This window comes from Saccostrea cucullata, unplaced genomic scaffold (assembly GCF_032062105.1).
Source record: "Saccostrea cucullata isolate Sc308-1 unplaced genomic scaffold, CSIRO_AGI_Scuc_v1 ctg3817, whole genome shotgun sequence".
Taxonomy (NCBI): domain Eukaryota; kingdom Metazoa; phylum Mollusca; class Bivalvia; order Ostreida; family Ostreidae; genus Saccostrea; species Saccostrea cuccullata.
Window position 1 is genome coordinate 22929 of NW_026931959.1, and position 27445 is coordinate 50373.

At 35.1% G+C, this 27445-nt stretch overlaps 1 pseudogene; it reads left to right on the plus strand.

The window, feature by feature from the left end:
• Positions 1-14588: 14588 nt before the first annotated feature.
• LOC134234109 (uncharacterized) lies at positions 14589-26595 on the plus strand (annotated as a pseudogene).
• The last annotated feature ends 850 nt before the right edge of the window (positions 26596-27445 follow it).

Sequence of the window (27445 nt, forward strand, 5' to 3'; positions counted from 1 at the left end):
CTGACTGACGCGTCGGTTGACAATGGTTTTCCTTGGGGTGTCAATTTCAAATGTTACCCTACAAAACAGGCACCATTTATTTTATTATACTGAATGTCTTATTGATTTAGGCAGCAAAAAAAAAACCGTCGATCGTCTTTACGTTCATGTGTAGAAAGCTTTCACACTCACCGGTTCACTAATCTCCTTATTGTTTGTTTGATACTCGAATTCGAGTCATTTATCATATAAAGTTTCGTTATTTCTGGCTCGCAAGCATGTTTCCTACTCTCGCAAGCATGTATCGTCTGTCGTTTGTTGTTTTCAAGTAAGCTTTATCGGACGCAAGCTTTTATTGACGTCAAGTTAATTCCGGTTCTTACAAACGCGCAACTGACGTTTCGAGAATTCTACGGTGAACCGTACGCGCATAATTTCCACGCATGTGGCATTATCGTTGTGTTACCCGTTGTCACGTGTGTTGCTAAGGCTCAGGGTAATCGAACGGATTGTTACCTGCGTCTAAACCAATAAGATTTTAGTATTCAACATGAAAGTATAATAATTGTAGATATAGCCTGAACTGTCATATCTTTGGTTTCAATAATATCACAGAAAAAAACAGTGGAATGTATTATTTTTTCATTTTTTATTTCCTTTTCAAAACGCCTTTATAATAACGTCTTTTGGAAATTCGTAATTATAACCTTTTGGAAAGACGTAATAACGCCTTTTGAAATGGCGTTATGACACCTCTTGAAAAGGTGAAGGCGTAACCCAGATAGCATGACTACGTTGGGACAATGTTGGCCCAATGTAACACACTTTGTGGGGCCGACGTTGGCAGCCAACGTTGGCGCAATGTCTAAGTGCACTGTGGCCCTTTGTTGGCCCAACATGTTGGGGCGATGTTGGGCCAACGTTCTAATGTATTTTTGTAATCGTAGGGCCAACATTAGACCAACATTGTACATGGCATGTTATAGAAGGGCCAATGTTGGGCCAATACCAGTAATGTCATTTTCATATATTATCGCAATACCAACATTATGCCAACATACTTTATAGCATTGTAAGTGAAGGGCCAACGTCTGGCCAACAATAAATAGCTGCGTAAGTATAGAGGCCTACATTTAGCCAACAATAAACAGCTTACGGAGAAAGTGTAGGGCCAACATTGGGCCAACAATAAATGGCTAGGAAAGTGTAGGGCCTACACTGGTCCAACACGGTGGAAAAATTAAATTGATGACACAATGCATGACTAACATTTGATCTACAAAGAATAAAAAAAATGCCATTTGCGGACAATCAGAGTAAAATACATGTATATTCACGTCATCCACAACATGGTTTGCATTATTCTAGTAAACTCCATTTTATGTGAATTTCGGATTGACATTCAAAATATTCTTTCTTGAATAATATGATTTTTTCAGGAATATTCTGATAAGAAAATAAAAAAAATCCATGTATTGGCTATTGATTTTAATAGTTGATGTTTTTATATTTTTAAATCTATTATAATTACAATTAATGTCAAGCAATCCTTCATATTATTAATTTAAACAAAAGTTTTCATTCTTTTTCTTTTATTTACTCAGTGTCATTTGCACTTTCTCCTCCTTTTTCATTCTCTTTCCTTTTCTCTTCATCTATCCTCTTCCTCTCTTCCTTTTTTCCGTCCCCTTCCCGGTCACTGGCAGAGTGAAACCAATCTTTAACAATGGCGCAAATTTCGCTGTCTGTCGCTGCCGCTGTTAGCCTGTTTTTCGGACAGTCCTTCAAAGTAACAAATTTGTAGACATATTGATGACATACTTAATTTTATAGGCTTTAAGTTCTTAAATTTCTGGCCTATTGTTCATTTTGATCAATTTATTTGTACACCTACAACTGAGAGGTGAAAAACAATATTTCCAGCTTTTTAAATGGGACAAAACAACAATTTATACGTTTAAATTTACTAATTAAAAAACTAAATAATTAAATAATGGGGGATTCTTTCACCCCTTTAGATAAAGTAAATAAAATAATTCTTACTGGTTACTATATATCCTTGATTCCAATTGATCCGAAAGGCAGGGTCATTGGCAAAAAGGTAGGATAAGAGTATCTCACAGTGGACTTTACATTTTCTCCTCCAGTTGTGCATAAATTCTTTACCTAAAAGTAAATGGTAACACATTAATTGTGTATACATATAACTTAAAAGTTTTAAGACAAAATTTTCACCTTGAAATATTTGATCACCCTAATTATACTGAACCAGATCTTTTATGATTAAACTTAAACATTAATGTGCATGTGTGTACGATGTCTGTATAAAAAGGCAGATTGCAAACACTGGACTGGAAAGTTTGACAAAATCAAAGCAAATTATAGAATATACTTACATATATTGTCTAGCGAAGCAGTATATCCAAATTCCTTTGTTCTCACAAATATAATACGTGTGTACACCAAGCTGCTCAAAAGCGAAATTGTGAAATGGTTACACGTGCTGACCATCCTGATATATCAGATTTCGCAGTCACCGAGGAAACTGGTCAGTCTCCTGCTGTGAGAAGCAACGATGATGTCGACCTAATTATTTAAGCAGTGAATTTTGCTCTTATCTCAGAATATGCCCCCCTAAAACCAGCACTTTAGCGCAGTTATGTAATAGATGTTCCTAAGATTTTATACAAGTCTGTAAATTGTTGATTGAACACTAACTAGAAAAAAACGAACACAAACTAAAAACAAACACAAAAATGAAAACAAAAAAAAAAAAAAAACAAAAAGAGAAAGAAAATTTAAAAAAAATTCATGTACTTGATAATTGCTCCCAACTGCAGTTTTAGCTAGGGTAAATATAAATTCAATAACGCTTAAAACCCTAGCTAGATCATAGACCCCCTCCCTGGCTGGATCAGACTACCGGCTGGGCTAACACTTAATATTTTCTACATTCTTTTATTTCATATTAACGTTGGGCCAACGTTGGTAAATGTATTATTCCAACGTCAGCATAGAAACTGTAGTAAAGCGCTAATTGCATAGTAGGGCTAATGTTGGGCCAACGTTATATTTTAACTATTTTTTAAACACCATCATTTAGATATATTACATATACGTTGGGCCAACATTGGTCCAGTGTGAGCCCAACATGCAGAAAACTTAATTATAGCATATTCTGCACATGAAGGGTCGTCGTTGGACAATGGTTGTATATCCGATGATCTTGGTCACTATGGATAAGGGAACATTTAAAATGTTGGGCCAACGTTGGTTCAATGCAGTTATTCCCAACGTTAAAAAATACAGGAAAGCTCAGATTTATTACATAGCGCCATTGTTGGGCCAACATTGTCTTCCCAACTTACATTTGATCAAAATAGAAAAGCACCCTATTGGCATTGGCCCAACGTTGGGCCAACGTTAAATGCCCAACGCCAACCACTAGCCAACAATACAACCATTTACCAACGTTGGCCCAACATAGTCATGCTATCTGGGAATACATTGTAACCCTTTTTCTCGTTGTTGCGCCTTTGTTTGCGCTTTTACGCCTTTTGGATTCGCACTATATATAACGTATTCAATTTTTTTCTCCAGATCATCATCATCATCATCCTTTACACCCTGTGGTGTGGAAGGCAGCAACAACCTTCCTCCACTCTTGTCTATCCTGGGCAAGCCGCGTCAATGATCCCCTTGCTCTGCCCGTACTGCAGCTTTCTCTGTCTCAGCTTCAAATTGGTCCATGCCTTCTCTCTTATCATGGCTTGCAAGCCTTTAACTCTCTTATTGTCTTCACTATATAGCTCCTCCTGTCTCTCACGCAATCGTGTGGACTTGATCTGCAGCATCTTTTACTTGATTTTCATTCTCTCTTATATTGCAATCAGAGTCTCCGGCTGGATTCAGACTTTGTTGTTGTTGTTGTTTTTGCGAAAGCCTATCTTCTTTTTGCTGCTTTCAGTGTACACTTGGGTCATTTGGTTTTAGTCGTTGTCCACATAATTGGCCTCTTCACCTTCATCATAATGTGTCTTGCAAGATTTGGAATCTGTTTCTTAAATCGCTGATGAATGCAGCTTTCACGATATTGTCCCCCATCTCTGATCATGAATTTCAAAACTTTTTGAGTGTTAGGCCTTACTTCAGCTTTTTTTCAGTTTGATCTTAATAAGTGCTGTCACCAGGTGGTTGTCGCTTCCTAAGTCTGCACTACGCTTGATCCTAGCATCTAACAGAGAGCCTCTCCACATGCCATAGATCATCAGATTGTCAATCTTGTTATTGTCCCTTCCATTTGTAGTCCGAAAAATCTTACGTTTTCCAGGCTTTTTTGTACGATTTTGATATTTTACGTGCCAGGAAAACGTCAGAACCGGCGACATTACGACAACTTGGATATCGCCGACATTCTCGACACTCTTAAAAAAGTTTTACTTAGTAGTCATTTTTTACTTGAAATAACAAAGATAAGTAATAGATAATTACTAAGCATTTACTTAAAATTTAAAATCAATTACTGAAATATATGTCAATTACTAGATTCAAATGTTTTACCTGATTTTTGTATTTTAAAAAATTGTTTTACTTACTCACTAAAAAGTTTTACTTAGTAATTTATATTTACTTAAATATGTGTATATAAGAAATAACTTTACTTGGTCTTAATACTTACATTTTACCACTTTTTACTATATAATTAATATTTTAATGCCCCCGTAAGCGAAGTTTCGGGGGTACATAGTTTTTGTCGTTTCCGTCTGTCTGTCTAGCTGTCTCTCTGCTTCTCTGTTTATCCGCAGAAACTTTAACCTTGCCCATAACTTTTGATTTAGCGGAGCTTTAACTTTCATATTTCACACGTGTATTCCTTGTGACAAGACCTTATACAAAAAAAAATCAAAATTTTTCTTTATCCAAAACTTTTTAACAGTAAATACCAGGACATTTATACTTCACATATATATTTTTTGTTGAAAGAACTTTCATTGAATACCAACAACTATGAAATTTTGACCTTGACCCTGGAGATTTCCATCCTTGTGAAAAAAACTTTAACCTTGTCCATAACTTTTTAACGGTAAGGAAAAGTGCTTTCATACTTACATATATGTAATCATTTGGAGAAGACCATTTATAGGATACCAAGAACTTTGACTTTGACCTTGGAGTTTGACCCACTTTTAAAAAGAAAGCAAACCTTGACTGTAACTTTAAAAGGATTAGGGTTAGTGCATGCATACTTAACATAGTTCATCCTTGTGACAAGACCTTTCTTCGGGTACCACCAACTCTGTCCCTTTGTCCTTGACCTTGGAGTTTGACCTACATTTCAAAATTGGTAACCTTGACCATAGCTTCTGAAGGGTTGAGGCAAGTGTTTTCATATTTCACATATGTATTTTTTTTTTGTAGCAAGACCTTTCATTAGATACCAATAACCTTAACCTTTTGACCTTGGAGATATCAAAAATCCCAATAATTAAATTTGCATTTAAGAAAAGTTTAACCTTTGCTATGTTGCCATACAGTGGCATAGGTGTTTCACAAACACATCTTGCATGTTTGAATTGTATTTAATTGATTTACTTAAAACAAAACTTTATTTACTAAATCAAGGCGAATTCAGATCAGTAATTACTTAAATATGGTAGTCTTATCACTAATTGTCTGTGAGGAGGAGTTATCTTTCATCTAAGTATACCTTCATGTGAAAAAAAAGTCACACTAATAAAAATGCGATATTAAGTACTTGAAATGTTTAACCATTTTTAGGTCACCTGAGTAAACTCAGGTGACCTATTGCTATCCGTTTTTGTCCGTCGTCGTCCGTCGTGCGTTGTGCGTCGTGCGTTAACATTTAAACATTTTCAGCTTCTTCTCTGAAACCACTGAACCAATTTCAATCAAATTTGACATACTGCATCTATGGGTGAAGGGGAACAAAAATTGTGAATTTCGTGGTCCCCGCCCCCCCTGGGGCCTGGGGGGTGGGGCAAAAACCACTAAAAATTGTGCAATCTTTAAAAATCTTCTTTTTTATTCCCGGACATCAAGCAGTCACACTGTTGGTATGATTGTAATCAGCATTGAGTCCTCTACCAAAATTGTGAAATTCATGGCCCCAGGGTTCTGGTGTTAGGGCGGGGCTCTATTGATTATATAGTGAAAATGCAGTAAGTGTTTAAATTTCTTCTTCTCTGCTCCTGGGTATTAAATAAACAAATTAAGTTCATAGTTATGATGAGCAAGAGTGGCTCTTCATAAATTGTGAATTTTATGGCCCCAGGGTCAGGGGTTCTGGTGTTAGGGTGGGGCTCTATTGATTATATAGTGAAAATGCATTATTTCTTTGAAAATCTTCTACTCTGTTCCTGAGTATTAAATAAACTAATTAAGCACATAGTTATGATGAGCAAGAAAGGCTCTTCATAAATTGTGAATTTTATGGCCCCAGGGTCAGGGGTTCTGGTGTTAGGGCGGGGCTCTATATTGATTATATAATGAAAATGCATTAAATCTTTGAAAATCTTCTTCTCTGCACCTAGGTATAAAAAACACTAATTCAGTTAATAATTATGATGAGCAAGAGTGCCTCTACCAAAATTGTGAAATTCATGGCCCCAGGGTCAGGGTTCTGGTGTAAGGGCGGGGCTCTATATTGATTATATTATGAAAATGCATTAAATCTTTGAAAATCTTCTTCTCTGCTCCCAAGTATTAAATACACTAATTCAGTAAATAATTATGATGAGCAAGAGTGCCTCTACCAATATTGTGAAATTAATGGCCCCAGGGTCAGGGGTTCTGGTGTTAGGGTGGGGCTCTATTGATTATATAGTGAAATTGCATTATATCTTGTCTGCTGAGGAATGCATGTGTTGTAAACATTGCGACTAAACTCTAGCAAATATGGACGACCTGCATTGTATTACAGAACATGAACAGTTTGATTTATTGATTCTAAATTCAGATGTCCTTTCAATACCATATATTCAGATAATGATGTACAAAAGACAGCAAGGACGCACACAAAAACAATTATCTTAACAAGCAAGATTGAAAATCTTCTCTGCTCCTAGGTTTTAAATAAACTAACTATGTACATAGTTATAATGAGCAAGAGTGCCTCTACCAAAATTGTGAATTTTATGGCCCCAGGATCACGGTTCTGGTGTTAGGGTGGGGCTCTATTGATTATATAGTGAAAATGCATTAAATCTTTGAAAATCGTCTTCTCTGTTTCTGGGTATTAGATACACTAACTAATTACATAGTTATGTTGAGCAAGAGTGCCTCTTCCACAATTGTGAATGCCTTAGCATCTAGCTTAAAACATGAAACAAATTCAATCATTTGAAAGTTGTTGCATGATGCACAGGTGACCTATAAGGCCCGTGGGCCTCTTGTTAAAATTGTCCTTAAAAAAATACAACTTATTCAATTTTTAAGGCTTTCGAAGTTGGAATCAAATGTTTTATTGTAATATATAGTAAAACAGTTACAAAGAAATTGGCAAAAGAAATGGAAAGTTTAATTGTATCCATCATAAGTAGATTTATTTTAACCATTCAGAGGGCCCAATTAGGGAACTCTGATAAAGAAATCTGTGAGTAGTACTCACATGTCAGAGGGTGGGTACCTTGCAGTGTTTCTAGTAAATAATGTCGATTTTTGTAAATATGATAAGTATTTCATTTACTTAGTATTCCTTTAAGTAATAATATTCTAGATTTTAATTAATTTCAGAATTACATTTACTTAGTAATAATTCATAAAATTTAGTAAATAGAAAGCATATTATCTCTGAATTAAGTAATAATAATTTAACAAAAATGAGTAGTTCATTTACTAACTTTAAGTAATACAATTCCTATAATTTAAGTAACTCTATTGATACTTAGTAAATCATTTTACATGTATAAGTAAATGAATTCATCCTTATTACTAATTATGTTTACAATTACTAACCATGATAGTCATTTACTTGCTATTCTGACTAAATGGATTACTAATAATTACTAGTTTTTCTCAATCTAATATATTATTTTAAAAATAACAAGTAAAACTTTTTTTAGAGTGGAGTTGATTTAAGATATACTTACGAACCAAATTAATTTAAATTTCAAAGTCACAATGTCCTTTGAAAAGATTTCACCACACTGTCGTGATTTATCATCATTTCGTGCATTTTAAAATCTTGCAAGTCCTGTAGCGAAGTGTGTGTCAGATATTTTCTTTTCATCGATATTGCTGAGTACAAGAGGCATTGTGCTGTTGATCAAGTCTGATTTCGACATTTAGTTCGGTTCGCAAGTATTTAAAAATGAACTTTCGTTGGAGAAGGCGAAATTTCCAGTTGCCATAATGGCGCCGGTTCTGACGTTTTCCTGGCACGTAAAATATCAAAATCGTGAAAAAAAAAAGGCCTGGAAAACGTAAGATTTTTCGGACTACTCCATTTGGTGAGTTCCAGGTCAGCACAGTCCTGTCAAAGGCACTATTATGGTTACTCGAAAGGTGTAAGAAAGCCTTTTGGAAAGGCGTACTAATGCCTTTTGACAAGGCGTAATTACAAACCTTTTTAAAGGCGTACATTTAATTATACCTTTCGGAGAGATAATTGCCTTATAATGCATTTTTCGCATTATCACACCTTTTTTAGCGTTAATACGCTTTTACCCAAAAAAGGGGGGGGGCATAATAATATGGCCTTTTTGCGTTATTACGCCTTTTGAAAAGACGTTATAACTATGGAAGGGAATTACCGCCAAAAGTCTATGTACCTTGCTTTTATTCTTATTCTGCCTACTTCTTTATGCTTTGTTATTATTGTAATTATATGTCACTTAATTATTGTTTTCATATTCGTTTATTACATTTCACTTTGACTTTTATCCTTCTTCATTTTGTCCTTACTTCTATGTTGCTTTATTCTTGTAAATTCATTCTACTTTTTTTTAAAACTTAAACAGTTTCTTAAATAAATTATTCAATCACGCAAACATGAAGCATATTCAATGAAGACGAATGGAAGTTGCCAAACCGTCAAAAGAACAAGGTTCACTTTTGCCTTATTTGGCCCTGTGATTTTCGGAAAAACTGAAACTGCATAGTTTTAGTTAAAATGCATAAGAATATCACTTAGATCTTTGGTGACTCCGATCCTGTAAAAAATGACGTCATTTTCTGGCTAGTCAATGCATTATGACGTCACGAAACGCGTCAATTTCCCCATATTCAGAAAAAAGTCTACAAAAATGGCCAATTTTTAAAGTATTTTTTAATATTTGTTATAGAGCGCAACCTCTGATCTAAAATATGCAACTAATAAATGATAAAACTGTTTCTGAGGATTCATAGACATGTTTTATTTTTTAGATCAGAGGGTGCGCTCATATTATTTTTCTTCACTGAAAGTACTCATTTATACCCGTTTTCCTAAAAATTCTAGATTATTGCAATTTTATTTAGCCAGTTCTCCTAGACCGGACTTTGTGGAGACAATTTTTTATAGGATATGAAAGCACCAAGTCTCTATTTTATTTTAATGCTTCAAATAGAAAATCAAGCGTTGATCAATTAATTGGTATATCTACAGGGCCATTTTATGCATAAAGTGAACCGACTTCTTTAGTGCGGCATTATAACGCTAGGTGGTGTGGTGTTCGCTACGAGTGTTGGTAAAACTAGGTAACCAAACCCGGGTCGGGTTATTTGAGATTCTTAAATACGCCTGAGTACTTTAATTATCAATCGAACTTCTGAAGGCTGGATCCAATAATCCGATCCAATAATGGAAACTTCATATTTATTTTCTCTGGGCACACAGGAATAGCGGCCACTTTTTTCAGACATAACTTTATACTATACTGAATATGTTCATTGAAAGGCCGACCCACTCTTTGTAAGAGTAAGGGTCAAATAAGTTAATGTAGTACGTATTGTAGGAAGAAAATTTAAATTTGATTCTATAGAAGAAGTTGAATCTTACCCAAAACTCACCCCGCCTTCGAAATAGGATTTCATTGGCATCGGAAGCAAATTGAAAGGGGGGGGGGCTAAGTGTAAGAATTTTGTAAGACCTTAAAAAAAATCTGACAAGCAAAAAAAAAAAAAAAAGAAAAGAAATGTCCATTTTCCGAACCCAAATATTCAATTACGTCGGGGTGGGGGTGGGGGTGGGGATGGGGTTGGGGGTAGGTTCGAACTCCAGTGCCAAAGTTTTTTTTCCATACAAAACCACTTTCCCCATTTTAAACCTATACTGCATCGTGTCCATGGTAAGGTGGGGGGGGGGGGTCTAAACCTATGCAGGAACGTCTGTACTAAGTCTATCTCTGGAAAAAAAAGTGGGGGCTAAGCCCCCCCCCTCCACGGTTCCGACGCCTAGTATGTATTTTCAAGTTTGGACAATTTCCTGGTTTTTTTTTCGCTTGTCAAGGTGCTTTCAGCCGGGTACTTTACTATTTATTCTCTTGTTGCCCCCTCCCTACTCTCAAAAACGTACAATGCTGAAAAATATAACTCTATTAAAGTTAATTGTTGGATTATTGAATTCCAGTTTAATTAATACAAAAATGTTCAATATTTTGATACTAGATAACCCTCATAAATTGGGTTGTTTTTCAGAACCTTCCAATGAACTGAACTTCACTTCACGACAGATTAGTAACTGCTCATGTGCGTGATTCTAGGGACATGACTTTGCAAAGGAGTGAGGAGCGTTAATATGGGTAGGCAGGCGCGGATCCAAATTTTTTTTCCGGGGGGTGGGGTGGGGGGGGTTCCACCCCAGTCCAAAAAAATTTCCAATCCCAGAAATTTCTTGACGAGCATAAAAAACCTAAACTCACCCAAACGTCAAAATCCTATTTCGTAGGGAGCGTTTAACATTTTTTCCTTGCTTTAGTGTATACATTTTTAAACCTTGTAAATTCCAGGGGTCCTAACACCCCACCCCCTCTAGATCCGCACATGGTAGGCGAAGTAGGAACTAGGTATCATGCATCCAGACATACTAGAAACTCCCTGGTCTTATTTTCAGCGTTAATATCTTATATTAAAATAGCACATAATTTTCAATAAAGAAAGAATTTATATCTTTAGTACGCGTGGTATTTGTGATCAGCCAGAAGAGCTAAAAAAATTCTTAGAACTCAAAAATTCTGTTTGGTGGTGGTGAGGGGGGAGGGGTCGTCAACTTTTTTTCAGTACTCAAGTTTACTCATGCAAATAAGTACATGACTTTTAATATATAAACTGACTATTAGTACTGCAATAAAAAGGGTAAGGGATGGGGGCAACAAGCCTTTCGCTGAACTTTTCCAATAGTAAAAAGTTACGTTTAGGAAAATGTTTCGTGGCCACCCACCCCTCTACCGGTGAAACTTACCCCATAGGAGGTCGTCCACCCGGAAGTCAGTATATATATTGAGACTTTGGTGGTTTGATCAAGTTGTACATTGTATAATGCCCCTTGTGAGAATGTTTAACTCAAAAGGAGAAGCCACATCTTGCCGGTGGAGAGCTGCAAATTTGTCCTATATACTTGGCACTTATAGCCATTGAGCAGTGAGGGATCTTTTTTCGTGCCAGCACCTACTGCGACACGGGACCTCGGATAACAAGGTCTAGATCTCACCCGATAGATTGAACTCCACGTCCTTCAGTGGGATTCTTACCCACGACGTATTGATCGACTCCTTACTACTGTACTTCGTGACTCTAGACGCCGTAACCACAGGGGGAGCTGGGGGGGTCATTATCCATATGTACTCTTGAAGATTATCTATGTTTAACTATTGGTTAAAATGATTTAATTATAAAGCACTTTTAAAATGATATTATTTAAATATTTCTTCATACATGTATCATGTGTATAGGACGGATAACTTTTCTTCAAAAACTGAAAACGTTCGTATATATAAACATCGTTTTACGATTAAAGAAATATTCGGGGGAGGTGTTGCTATGAAGTGGGGGCGAATTGCTATATATAGCGAGATTTCCCACGGAAGACTAGCTATACCCCGGGGGAAGTCCCACTGTATAGTCTTCCGAAGGAAGCATCACTATGTAGTCAGTCTTCCAGGGGAAATCTTAACATCTAGCGAGACTTCCGAGGGAATGGCGTGTATCAGGTACATTGGCATGTATCGGGTACATACCTGAACTAATAACAAACATCATTCATTTGAAAATTTAAGTTCGATTGATAAAGTATTAAGGCAGAAAATTGGAAAAAACTCGAATTACCCCGGCCCGGTTTGCTTACCTAATTTTACCAACACTCTTAGCGAACACCCCTGCCACCTAGCGTTATAATGCGGCACTAAATCAGGACAACTCGTATTCGTCTTCATTTAATATGCTTCATTGTTTGCGTGATTGAGTTAACGTTCGTAATAGAGATAATCATTTAAGATACTGTATCAATTTAAAAGAAAATAAAATGACTTAAGGTGTTTCCACCCTCACAATTTTATAGGTTCAAAGTACAAAAACTGCATTTATTTTCATTTAACACACTTTAAACTTTCCAATTATTGCAAAAAAAATATAGGTCACCATATTATTTAAGATGCGAAACATAAATAAACAGAAGTGTGTGTCAACATAAAAAATCGCATATTTTTGGTAGAAAGTATAATTATGAAAATATGTAAAAACTGGTTAAAATGCATAATTCTGATGCTGAGTGTTCCTAAATACTTCCTACTTAAAAGATACTTTTGAATTGTGAATATCAGGGATACTATTTAACAATAAAGAAATGCCTGAATGAAGAGACCTTAGAAGGAGTTATTGCCCTTGTCAACATTTTTCAAAGATTAAAAAATTGATTAAATAAGGAAAATATGCATTTTTAAAATTCTTTTACTTAACAATAATTATCATTACACCTATTTTAAGCATTTTTCCAAAAGATATTGTTTTATTAGGTATGAATTTAAACTAATTACAGATTTTGCAAAAACCTATGACATCATAGGAGGGTGGAATTACCTTAACAAGAATAAAGAAACATAGAAGTAAGGACGAAATGAAGAAGGATAAAAGTCAAAGTGAAATGTAATAAAGAGGAATATGAAAACAATAAAGTGACATATAATTACAATAATACCAAACGGCATAAAGAAGTAGGCAGAATAAGAATAAAAGCAAGGTACATAGACTTTTGGCGGTAATTCCCTTCCATATATAACGCCTTTTCATTTTTTTTCTCCATTGATACATCCTAATTGGCTTTCGTAGTTGAGAATACAACTGTATAAAAAATTAACAGTAAATAAATTTAAACCCGGGTATATACATGTTTATGCCCAGAAGAGGTCCTGTCAAAGCAAGAATTAACCTTTTTTGTTTTTCATAAATGCCCTGTTTTCAATTTGTATTTATTTATTTTATTTTATTACTTTAACCACATGGACAATAACCACCCCCACCCCCCACCCCACCTCCACCTATAAACGAAATCACACCTTTTCAATAGTTTCCAAACCACGAGCGTACGTTTATGTACTTTACTAATTCTTCAGTATGTAAAATCATTGTGTTTTATATTCCAAATCAAATGCAGTATAGTCTATAGATGCAGAGCTGTGACTCTCCAGAGAGTATATTGACAGATCAGGGAGAGCTACAGTGCCACCCATTAAAAAAAAAACTGGTATATTTAATGCTTGGCACACAAATTAAAAAAGAGGCGCTTGATTCTGGGATAATATCAGTTGTAATCCTATCTTGGAAGTTAGAGCTAAATTTAAATGCTTTTAATTATATTTATTCCTAAAAAGATTTGATTCAACACAATTAAAAAAAAATATTCTTATCTCTTATGTTAAAGATAATGGGATTAAAAAAAATTCAAATTCTAATAAAATTCATTGTGATGACCGTTCTTTAAAAAAAGCTACTGATAATAAGTCGCAAAAATGCTGGAAAATAACCATTTAGAACCTCCAATGGAAGGGAGAGACACACTCCAATACCCCCTTCAGCACCCCTTTGAATTTTCTTAAATCTGAATATCTGTGTAATCCTTTGAATTCCATTATCCTTCTCAATAAAATATTTTGTGCCGCGTACGTATATGTTTTACTTTGCTCATATTTGCCCCTAAATTGAATTTATGTCTATAAACTATACAGTAGCAGCTCTTTGCTCAGTCAATTTTCGGTCTAAATAGACCATAGGCATGGAAACCCCACCTCCCCCTACTTAGCCCCCCCCCCCCCCACTTAATTGCAAAAAATAGAGCTTATATAGGCATAGAAAATTGGAATTTACCTTTTTTCCTTGGTGTAGCCCCCTTTTGATTAGCCCCCCTCACCGACGCCCATGTAGACAGCTGATACATGTAGATATAGTGTGATATCTACATGTACATGTAGCCTAAAAAACATTATAAATATAAGTTTACCAAGTAGACATTGTGCAGTATTAAGAGAGTTCTGGTTTAACTGAGTTGTTGATTATGTAAAAAAAAAAAATACGCTCATGTCATATCAAGTGTTAAACATTTTATGTAATGAGGTATGTTCCAATTTTATCGAATGGTTTGTAAGATTCATAAGGGGGACCAAGAGACCGAGTTCGAAAAGGTAGCCAGGGCGAAGCGAGCTTCGTACGCGCATGCGCAAAATCTCTGTTGACATTTTTGGGGAAAATGGCGGAATTTTCTGAAAGCTCACAGGCAAATGTTTATTGCCAAGCAAGCAGAAGTAACATTACAAGACAATCTTCGAGATCATCCTCAGGAATTCTTCTGCCAAGTTTCAGCTCACCAAGATCGACTGAAAATGACGTGCCATCAAGCACTTGTGAATGGAGGAGAAGTTTAATCGAAAAACTTGGAATACGTTTTGAACGTAAATCGCCAACTGATATTATCACGGAGCACAAGTCCGCTGTGGCATATAACCTCATGCGTGATGAAATACAAAACCTTGAGGAGCTAACAGATATCTTGGGTCATCTTAATAATCTAAATCATGAGAAACTGCTTGAAATCAATTTTAAAGGTCTCAATTTCTTGAGGCCAGCACGGCAGTAGAGGAAAAGCTGCGGTACAGCAATAGATTCAAAGAAATAGACATGTAAGTATTGCAAATAAGGGATTCCTCATGCTTGTATATTACCAAGTATGCATGGTAATACAGGTGCTTGAATAAATAGTCAACAGCCAGTGGTCAAATACTGGTGACTTCTTATCTGATTTTTTTTCTATAAGATAATAACTGGACAGAAACTAAAAATCAGTCAGTGGTGAGGCTATAAAATGAATGATGATAGTCAAATTTAGCAAAGACTAGTGGTTAGAGTATCTGCTTAGAGTCACAGCATAAGGAGCAGCTTCTTAAGTTCTTATGTTTCACTGATTTGAATCATAGGGGCTTGTCTTACGGATTGATAAATTAATGTACATTGCAGGTTTGAATCATAGGCACTTGGGGTATGGACCCCCCCCCCTTTTCCATTTTTTTTCTTTTTAAATCTGGGTTTCAGTCACCTTTTTAGCCCACCTGAGCTGAAGGCTCAAGTGAGCTTTTCTGATCACATTTTGTCCGTCGTCCGTCCGTCTGTCTGTCCGTCTGTCTGTCTGTCTGTCCGTCTGTCTGTAAACTTTTCATATTTTCGACTTCTTCTCAAGAACCACTGGGCCAATTTTGACCAAACTTGGTACAAACCATCCTTGGGTGAAGGGGAATCTAAATTGTTAAAATGAAGGGACATATCCCCTCGCAAGGGGAGATAATCAAGAAAAGACAAAAATAGGGTGGGGCCATTAAAAAATCTTCTTCTCAAGAACCACTGGGCCAGAAAAGCTGAAACTTATGTTGAAACATCCTGGTATAGTGTAGAATCTAAATTGTTCAAATCATGACCCCTGGGGGAAGGGCAGGGCCACAATAGGGAATCAAAGTTTTACATAGAAAGATATAGGAAAAATCTTTGAAAATCTTCTTCTCAAGAACCACTGGGCCAGAAAAGCTGAAACTTATGTGGAAGCATCCTGGTATAATGAAGATTCTAAATTGTTCAAATCATGACCCCCGGGGGAAGGGCGGGGCCACAATGGGGAATCAAAGTTTTACATAGAAATATATAGAAAAAATCTTTGAAAATCTTCTTCTCAAGAACCACTGTGCCAGAAAAGCTGAAACTTTTGTGGAAGCATCCTGGTATAGTGTAGATTCTAAATTGTTCAAATCATGACCCCTGGTGGAAGGGCGGGGCCACAATGGGGAATCAAAGTTTTACATAGAAAGATAAAGGAAAAATCTTTGAAAATCTTCTTCTCAAGATCCACTGAGCCAGAAAAAGTGAAGCTTATGTGGAAGCATTTTTGGGTAGTGTAAATTCTAAATTGTCGGAATCAGGACCCCCGGGGGAAGGGAGGGGCCATTATAGGGAATCAAAGTTTTACATAGAAATACATAGGAAAAATCTTTGAAAATCTTCTTCTCAAGAACCACTGGGCCAAAAAAAGCTGAAACATATGTGTCAATGAAAAGTTCATGGGGTAGTGTAGATTTCAAAATGTCTAATTTATGATCAGTGTGGTAGGGTGGGGATGCATTATTTATAACAAGGGGGAAATCTGGTAAAGAACAGAATGGTCAAAGCTTCTCAGGTGAGCGATGTGGCCCATGGGCCTCTTGTTTTCAATTTTTAGCTCACCTCAACGAAGTTGGGGGAGCTTAAGTAATACCCTCGGCGTCGGCGTCAGTGTCGGTGTCCCAGGTTAAGTTTTTTGGAGCAGTTTTCTTTTTAAGTACTTCTATGTCCTATATTGATTAGACATGCATGAAAGATGCTTCTAATGTGTTTCACTGTACCAGTCAAAGTTTCAGATGCTGCAATTTCAGCAAAGGAATGACCAGGTTAATGTTTTTGGAGCAGGTTAACATTTTTGGTGCAGTTTTTGGTGTAGGTCTCATGTCCAAGGAACTATAAGCCCTATGTTGACCAAACTTGCATGGATGGTACATCTAAGGATGCACATAACCAGGCTTGCTTCGGATGCTGAATCTGACCTACATTTTCCGGTTGAGTGAACATGTTAATGTTTTTGGTGCAGGTCTCATTTCCAAGTAACTATAAGCCCTATGTTGACCAAACTTGCATGGATGGTACATCTAAGGATGCACATTAGCAGACTTGCTTCGGATGCTGAATCTGACCTACATTTTCCGGTTGAGTGAACATGTTAATGTTTTTGGTGCAGGTCTCATTTCCAAGTAAGTATAAGCCCTATGTTGACCAAACTTGCATGGATGGTAAATCTAAGGATGCACATTAGCAGACTTGCTTCGGATGCTGAATCTGACCTACATTTTCCGGTTGAGTGAACAGGTTAATGTTTTTGGTGCAGGTCTCATTTCCAAGTAACTATAAGCCCTATGTTGACCAAACTTGCATGGATGATACATCTATGGATGTACACTACCAGACTTGCTTCGGATGCTGAATCTGACCTACATTTTCCGGTAGAGTGAACAGGTTAATGTTTTTGGTGCAGGTTTCATTTCCAAGTAACTATAAGCCCTATGTTGACCAAACTTGCATGGATGGTACATCGTAGGATGCATACTACCAGACTTGCTTCGGATGCTGAATCTGACCTACATTTTCTGGATGAGTGAACAGGTTAAAGTTTTTGGGGCAGGATTCATTTCCAAGTTACAATGAGCCTATAATGGCTAAACTTGCGTGGATGATACATCTTAGGATGCATACTACCAGACTTGCTTTGGATGCTGAATCTGACCTACATTTTCTGGATGAGTGAACAGGTTAAAGTTTTTGGTGCAGGTTTCATTTCCAAGTAACTATGAGTTCTTTAATGACCAATCTTGCATGGATGATACATCTAAGGTTGCATTCTACCAGGCTGGCTTTAGATGCTGAATCTGAACTACATTTTTTTCTGGATGAATGAGGAGATTAAATTTTTAAGCAGGTTTCATTTCTAATTAACTATTAGACCTATATTGTGCAAACTCGCATGGATGATACATCTTAGGATGCATACTAATGGACTTGCTCCGGATGCTGAATTCGACATACATTTTCCAGATAATGGACCAGGTAAAAAGTTATGGGTGCAGGTCTATCACCAAGAAACTATAAGGCTTAAATAAACCAAACTTGCCCAAATGATGCATCAAGGGATGAAAACTCTTAAACTTGCTTCAGATGCTGGATTTGATCACATTTTTGTGATGAAGAGCTAGATTGAAGTTTTTATATAGGTCTGTTTCAAAGTATCAGATCAAAATTTCATAAATGTTGCATTTTTGGATGTACACTTTTTGTTGGGTAATTGTGTGACTTTGCCTTACTTAAAGGCAACATTCGTTGAGGTGAGCTCTGTAATCTCTGATTACCTATGTTTCTGTTCTAATATGCACTATATATTATCAAAAATGTAACTATTTTGTCTGTACAAGCTGTTTTTAAATATGTCGTTTTCGACTGATACATATAAAGAGAGAACTCCAGGCTTGCAACTCTTTTCTCGTCATCCGCCTCACCTTGCGTAAACTTCGCTCGATTATTTATCTAAACCTGAATAAAACATGGGATATGCATACATTAATAAATCTGTAATACATTCCTCTTCCTTTTCATATTTCCATTTAATTTTTATGTGCCCCCGATTTGTAAATATTTTGATGAAATCACCTGCATCTAGGGTAAATTTTTTTGATGTGGGACATAGAGAAGTGTCCTCCTAATTAGATTGTGTAAACAACATGTAACATGTAGGTCCCATGTCACACTTGACTTGAAAAATAAGTTTGGGACGATAGAGTAAGATACATGTATTTATAATATATATATTAATTCTATGTGAGGATGGTACATATCGATACATCATGTACATCTGAAGAAATAAATATCGAAATATTGCAAAAAAAATTCTAACTTCTGTAAATGTTAAATTTCTTTGTTTATTTAACATGCTGGGTTTTATATATTTAAAAAAAAGTGATAAATATAGATATGAAATAAATGATAATTAAATAATTACCTCTTGATCAAAATAATTTTATACACAACTACTTTGAATATTAACAAATTAATATGATTAACTTCAATAAGTTCTTCTTATTTGTGAAAAAAAAAAGTTATGTGTTTGATTCAACATGTTCAATGCAAAAAGGAAATTTATTACCAGTAATTAAGTTTAACACATACAGTCATTTTTGCCACAGGCACCAAACTCGCTTGAATTTTTGACCCCTAGGGGGTCAAAAATTCAAGCGAGTTTGGTGCCTGTGATTTTTGTGGCTCAAATAAAGTGATACCTATCAATGTACATAAAACTGTAATAATGACTATGATCATGATCACCTAGCCCTAATCATGCTAATGAATAAGATCCCTTTAATACTGCACAATTATAGTCCTCAGCACCAAACATTTGCAGCATTCCTAAATCAAACAAAGAAAAAATTGATCTGATTCAAAATTAAAAGATGAAGTACAGACATATACTATATGTAATTAAATTATTAAAACCATTCCTCTAAAGTTAACTCCACATTGTTATAAATGATTCTCTTTAGTCATGTTAGTTATTCTAAAAATGAATTTTAATCAGTACAAAAACCAAATTTATGACTTGTATTAATCATTATTTTATAAATGACTGATTTCAGTCTCACCCCTAACTGATAATAGTACATATCTGTTGTATTTAATGTAATTGTACTGTATGTTCACATTTTGTCTGACAAAGTATTCTTTTTTTTATTTCAAGATCAAAGTACTCAACATTTATGAAGAAATTTGGAGTAAGCCTTTGGTATATTCTGAAAGGAAATAAGCCTATTATTTCTGAGGAAAAGTATCGTTGCCTATTTAAGCAATTTCTTCAGATGTTTGGAATTGACGTCATGTAAATGTTAACGAAATTACTCATAATTTTTCAAAATATTTTATGAGACTAGTTGTATTATTGTATGTCATGTTTATATCTGTCAGGTTATCATCTTTCAGATTGATGGCTGTCTCTATATGTATAATTTTTAATTTTGAATTTTATGGTTCAGTTAGCTCATAGTACCCTAATTTTATGTCTGTATGAGGCCTTGCATTACCAAACTGAGTTTTATGATATATATAAACATGTATTTTAAAGTATAGTGTAACATGTTCAAAAGCTATGTCATTGAAAACTGTTGTTATTGTCTCTATCTACATGTGATTTTTTTTTTGGGGGGGGGGGGTATATAGAAAAACCTTCTTTAACTGTCCCTCTGTCTGCTTAGCTACCCAGTCTTATCACATCTGGGACAAAGTCAAAGGCTTTTAGATCACTTTAGTTGAGCTTACAAGTAAAATGCAATGTTTAAAACAATTTAAGATAATGAACTCATAACATGAGGAATTACAATAGGGTTGCCACTCAGATACTTTTTAAATCAAAATTATTTTCACTTTATTTAATTAAAAACATGTAAAGTACATGAATGAGTTCTTACATGCCCAACATCTATTTTTTTTAGGGTAGAGCCTGAAATAGATACAGAATCAACAGAGATTTTTGGGAAGAAAGTTTCAGTAAAGGCAGATATTGTGTGCTTTAGTCCAAAAGATGTGAAGAAATACACTGTGGCAATTTGTGAGGTAACCCTAAATTTTACTGCATGAAATGTAATGTTTTTGTGCCCCTTGGTGCATTAATCCTTAGTTGGCTTAACTAGGAATTCTTCCAGAATTTTTTTTTTTAATGAAGATATGATATTAGATTGAAAATCCGGTACTAAGCAGTTGGCTAAATTGATAATTAATGCCTGAGCAAAAAATATATATACACATTAGTTATATGATACATTTATTGACAAAGTTGGAAAGCAACATGCATTTTGTCGGACCCAAGAACCAAACTGTCTGCCTGAGGCTGTTAGGCCGAAGGCAGACAGTTTGGTTGGAGGGTCGACAAAACACATTTTGCCCGAGAACATAGTTAATAAATGTTTTGTTATACCTTTCATTTTAATTTTTTTTTTACATACATGTATGTTGTACTGTCTTTCGTGATGCAACATCAGGTTCGTTACTTTTGAACACCAATGAATGAAAATGAGAACAGAGATTAAGCTAGGCCCATTCTGTGACATAAGCGTTCCAGCATCTCATCGACTGGTCCAACATCTAGCTCACTCAGCTGTCCAACATCGATTTTATGCCTGCTCAGCAAAACATTTGAAATGTTAGATTTTTTTTGTATAGATTTGTATAGGAACAAATATTTAAAGGTATAGCAATATACTGTAAAACCAGAATAATTGGCGCACTACTAATTTTAGCGCCTTTGGAGCAAGAGCCCCTGAGCGCTAAAATTTATTGTGCGCTAACAGATTTCTAAATATTATCTTTTTTGTGTGTGTTCAAAGCTTTATAAGTACATGTAAACCGGAACGCGCGATTAGGTACAGTAAATGTACAAGGGTCGTTGGATTTTATATACGCACTAGTAGTTAGCACTGTACATGGTAGGTTCGATCGAGAAAGTTCTGTCAAATTATAATTTAATTAAACTATTGTTACACCGGTAGTTGTTACCCGATTATTATCATTAGCACCCTCACACTGCTCAACGCGATATCGGCAACTCGGTTGTTATCGGATACCTGGTGCAGGAAAAACAATGCCTAGAAAACGTTAGTGATTTTAAATTTCTTCATTCAATGATAATTGTGTACTTCTGCAAACAAAGTCTCTGATCTTTGTCAGATAAATGATAATGCTTTCAGCTGTAAAAAGCACGATCAAAATCAAACTCTTTCAAGAGATCTACAGCTCTTTAAAATGAAATTTAATAAAATTTTCTGAATATGTCAACAAATTTTAGTCTTTGTAGAGGTCAAAATCAATTTATTTTATTAAACAAAGTGATTTATTAACTATATGGACTATCATAAACCTTTAGATAAGCAGACATATATCAAAATTCAAATTATGGATTATTTTACGGGCATTTAAAATTCTATGTTGGGCAAAAACATGTTATCGGAAATACGGTTGAAGTTGCCGGATAATTCGGTTTTTCATGTGTGCAGGTAATCGGAAACCCACCGGCAGGTTAAATTTTTTCCCTCTGTTTCAACAATACATTAAAAAAAAGACGAAATTCCATGATATTCTGCGGTCAAAGCTTTCAGTTCTTAAAAAGATGACAATTTGAATTTCAGCAAACAAAGTTTGTGATCTATGACAGATAATTGATTATACTTTCAGCAACAGAAAGCACAAATTATAGAGTGTTCTTTGATTTCGCCCCATTTTAAATTCCCCAAGCGTGACGAGGGCAAGTGGGCGAAAATAAAACGGGGACAAAATTTTTTCTGTGTACAGTATCTTTAATTTATCGATCATAACAATCAATTACTTTTGTACTATGAAATACTGATTATTACATTATTATTTATTTTTTTTTTTAAATTTCAAGTTTCCCCATGATCCCCGGAATCACGTAACAGTTACAAATATAGCATTGAGGCTTAATTAAGTAGGGGTGCCCCATATACAAAACAAGTGCCTGTGATTGTGACGTCAGCACTTTTGTTGCTTCGCAAAAGAACATAGGACTTTTTAAATACTTGATTTAGCTTGTTTTAATCATGTGATCTAGCTTGTTTCAATCAGATAGTTGTCAACAAAAAAGAAAGATAATAATTCTTAATTCTTTTTATACAATGTAATTTGGATATGTAGTAGATTAAGGAGGCTATCCTTTAATAAAAAGCAAGGTCCAGAAAAAATATTGAAAAATAAATAAATAAATAAATAAAAATAGAAGAGTCGACTGGGATTTTATTGTGCAAAAAGCACAATAGAGAAAACACTTTAATATAAAAAAAATACCTGATTTCCCAACCCTGAAAATTACCTATCTAGGAGATCTGGTGCTAGTTGATTCATTTTCAGTTCCTCATAATTATGTTTAACTTTTTCTACAGTCAGTGATTAAGGTTTTCAATTACACTTGGGCGGAGGAGGGAGGGGGCAGAGAATTTTTACTTCAGTAAAACATCCAGTAGCAATGCAATATCCATGTGAATCCCCCCCCCCCTCGATTTTTCTGAGTATGAGCTCTATTTACACATTGCATCTGGCCAATAATGACGAAGAGCACACTGCTGGATGTAACCGTTTATCAGGGGGTTCTTATTCCTTCTTGGTATGTCAAACAACCTCTCATGATGTCTTTAGAAATCCGGATCCGTGTTTACGATTTCGTAATTTTATATGTCGATCTCTTTTCACCTCAAAAGTTTTAATTCTATGTCATAAAGTTTGGTCTAACGCCCTATTTGGAACTACATTTAACCACCCTTTATTTGATTGATTTTGAATTCTTTAATTCTTTAATTGCTTTACCGTAAACATAAATTTATTCGTGTTGGAAAGGTTGTGAGTTTGAATTTCGGTGTCGCCTGTGCTAAGTCGATAAAATGACTGGCAACTGTTCTTTCGCTTTGCGCTAATCACCTTGATTGACTATGTTGTTTAACGTCATCTTAAGAATTTTCAAGTCATATGGAGACGCCACCATTTGCCGGCAGAGAACTACAAATCTTGTCTTATACTCGGCACTTAGGGCCATTGAGCAGTGAGGGATCTTTTTTGTGCTAGCACTTATTGCGGCGTCCCACTTTGGGATACACACCAGCAACGTATAAGGATCGACTCCTTACTCGGCGACTCTAGAGTAGACATTTTAAACAAGGGCGACCTCGGTAACTAAAAATGAAATTTAAAACTAATACCATATTTAACAACAGGTCAAGATCAAGCAGATTTCTGTAAGAAATGCCCCAAACACGCATTTTTTAAAGTTACATGTATATTCTTAAAAGAGGTAAATAATAAGCAAAAATTAGAATTGTGTGCCAGCCACTTTATATATTTATATTTCATGCGGATTTCTGTCGTTCCTTTATATTTTTCCTTATCTATCTCAACCTGTGTTTCCGATAACCAAAACCGAAGTTTCCGATAACAAAGTGAATTATTCAACCGTATTTCCGATAACATGCTGAAAGTTAAAATTTGGCGATTTTTGTCCTTTAATAACATATTTGCAAGATTCTGACGATGTCTTCTTGTGGACAATCATTAACTCTAGGTAGTTATAAGGATTTTGAAAAAAAATGCTATTTACAGCAATGCCAATTGGAGAAAAACTTGCAAAATATAACAAATTTGACTTTTAAAGTCTTCCCAAGGCTAACAAATGCTATTCTAATACGTATCGAGGCGTTATTTTGTATCCATATTTATTTCCGTTTACGAAGATAACAATGAAAATTCTCTGTTTCTAATTTAACAGAGTTTATTTGAAATAATTTACTACCCTGTAAAAAATTGTGATCAACCGAGTGTCCGATAACAACCGAGTTGCCGATAACGCATTGAGCAGATTGACCCTCAAATTTTGGCTTCTCGGTGTGTAAATAACTATCACCTCTAGGTTAACAATGCAATCAAGCACGTGGCGATTGAGCTTGCAGACAATACCGGATTACCGTTTTGTCTTAGTAATTTTTCTGTCGATGCATGCATTGTTTTAATGTTATTTAAATTAGTAAATACTCCATTTCTTTTAATTGAAAATAGAGATGAAATAAATTTTAACATTGTACCACGTCCATGTGATAGCAACACGTACCGCGGTAAAGGTGACAAATGTTTACTGATATACGAGAGTACTAATGTGTTTGTGTGCTGGACTATCCAAAAAGTCAAATACGGGTGCGGATAAAAAAAAATAAAAAAATGTGGCATTTATATATTTTACTGACAAGTGCGAGCGCTAAAATTTGTTTGCGCCAATGTATTCCCACTTGCGTTTGCGCTAAAATATGAATGCGCCAAATTTTCTCGTTTTACAGTATAAATATTGCATGTAGTTGAGTGTAACATTAAAAATTTTCACCCCAAGAAAACCATTGTCAACCCAGGCGCAATGTTACACTCAACTACATGCAATATTTATTATATTATACTGAATGTTTTATAAAAATACATATAACAGTGAACCGTGTGTGCATAATTTAAATTCTGCGCAGTCGCTATTTTTTGGAATATCACCCGTCCTCAAGCAATGTTGACTGTTGCTACACAGGAGGGTGTGGCTTCATTATTCAGCGGGTAATAGTGTTTTTTAACAGATGTTTCTTGACGAATCAGTTTCAAGTAATTTACATGAAAGTGGAATATTAAACATTATCAATGTTGCCCTTAACCCAAGTCCATATATGTATATTGTTAGCCTCTAATGGATGAAATATTGCCTGATGTGGAACAAAGGGCATTATTTTTATCAAGAGGAGGCTTACATAGTCAGTGTGCCTGAAAACACAGTCAACTTTTTATTTATATTAATTGTTTACTTATTATATAAAATTTATTTTATAATATATAAATTTATATAGTGAAAATATAATGAAAAAATTCATTTAGATTTTCATTTTAGGTGAAAAAGGAATGCACTTTCATGGAAGAAGAGACAGGAGTCACAGGACCATCACTACAGAAATTCAGAAGAACAGAAGATTCTCCACAGAGATCCCAGAGCTACCATTTACCTGATGGGTTACTTGCGCAACATGTCGGTGACCTTTTGACCTACCTGGACAAATCAATATGTAATGGGGCAATATTAGGAATGACTGTGGAAAAAACTATGGTATGCTCAAAACTTCTTGTGAATTGACCAAAATTGTGTGATTACAAGAACTAAGATAAACTTACTGTTTTACTGTACTAAGCTTTAAAGTTTGAGATGGAGTGGTTTTCTTTCCATATCCTAGCTATTTTGTCATTTTGATATTTATAGAAAAGATTTTTGACTTGTTCAATATGACTTATGAAATGATGAGGACATTTTTGGCAAGCACTATGAATTTGGAAAAGCTTTTCCTAAACCATTAAGATCAATGACCATTACAGTACTAGTGTCACGTTTAATTTAATTAGACCAAGTTTAAAAAAAATCTTTGTTTTACAATTGTCTGCCTTCAACTTTTATACTGGGTAGGTAGGTAGACATTCTTTTTTTTTTAAATAAAGGTTTTCAGATTTTTGTAAAGCTTTTAATAGGCCTACTAAAATATGAATGTTATAAATTACTGACTGATTTAAAAAAAATCATAAACTGAAAATGTAACAGTTTTAATATCCCAAAATTGCAAATAAAATTACATCATGGTTGAAAAATTCTTTGTCAAGCGCATTTTCAGTTGGTTGGTAACTTTCAGCATTTTCAGTAAGCAATGTGGTCTATGAATCTTTTCTAGACCTTTGATTATACTCCTTAAAAGAGGATCAAATTATATTATTAAAAAAAATATATCTTTTTTTTTTAAATGTTCTTTTTTCACAGGTTACATTTACAAGGTTATCTGTGGCAGATGAAACAATGGAAAAACTTCAAAGATCACATGCTTCAGTGAAATTAAAAGAAGAAGAAAGACCTGTTCTTTACTACAGTAAACCTTATAATTATTTGCTGCTGGAGGATAGAAAAGAAATCTAAAAGCACTTCTGACTCTTACTGTGATGGAAAAAAGGCGAGCAAAAAAGTCTTGATATCAGATGGTGTGCTTTACAAAAATAAATGTTTGTAAATGGAACTGTTTTAAGTTTAACTGGTGCTAAATATAACAGTTGGTGATCTTAAGAGATGTTTTACTTGTGACTTTCCTACTCTCAATGGTGCTCAACTTTGTTTTGGACATTATCATACCAAAGTCGTCCTGGCTTTGATACCATTTTCTTTATGTCATCAAATAGCCACTCAAGCTCTTCAAAATGTCTTTTGACCTTTTGTACTCAATGTAAATGATTATCGAGTAACACACATTTGATATGTATGTGTCCCCCCCCCTTCTTATCTTTCCAGACTTGTACAGATACTTTAGCATTTCAGAATTCCAATTGGTTATTTTCCAGTGTTTGCTGTCCATCTGTTAGCTTTTCTGGTCAATTTTGGCTGTAAGATGTAGAGTTCTGTCCTTGTACATGTGGTACATAGACATTGTCAGTTGATGCACTTTGGGAAAAATTATGTTGCAACCAATTATTTTAGCATTTTGTGTTAAATTATAACAAATCATCAAATTTTTAATTATTATGCCCCTCTTCCAAGAAGGGAGGGCATATTGATTTGCTGCTGTCTGTCGGTTTGTCGGTCGGTCTGTCTGTTGTTCAACATACTGAAATGAAATTTGGTATACAGATATATCAGATATCTACATGTAGGTCAAGTTCTGTTTGGGTAAAATTGCTCCATGTTTGACAGAGTTGTGCCTCTTGAAATTCCAATCATTTGCAGTTTCTGTTCATTTTCCTTGCAGAGGCTGTACTTACTGAAATGAAATATAGTATACAGATTATACATGTATCAGATAAATATCTAGGTCAAGTTCTGTTTTTGGTT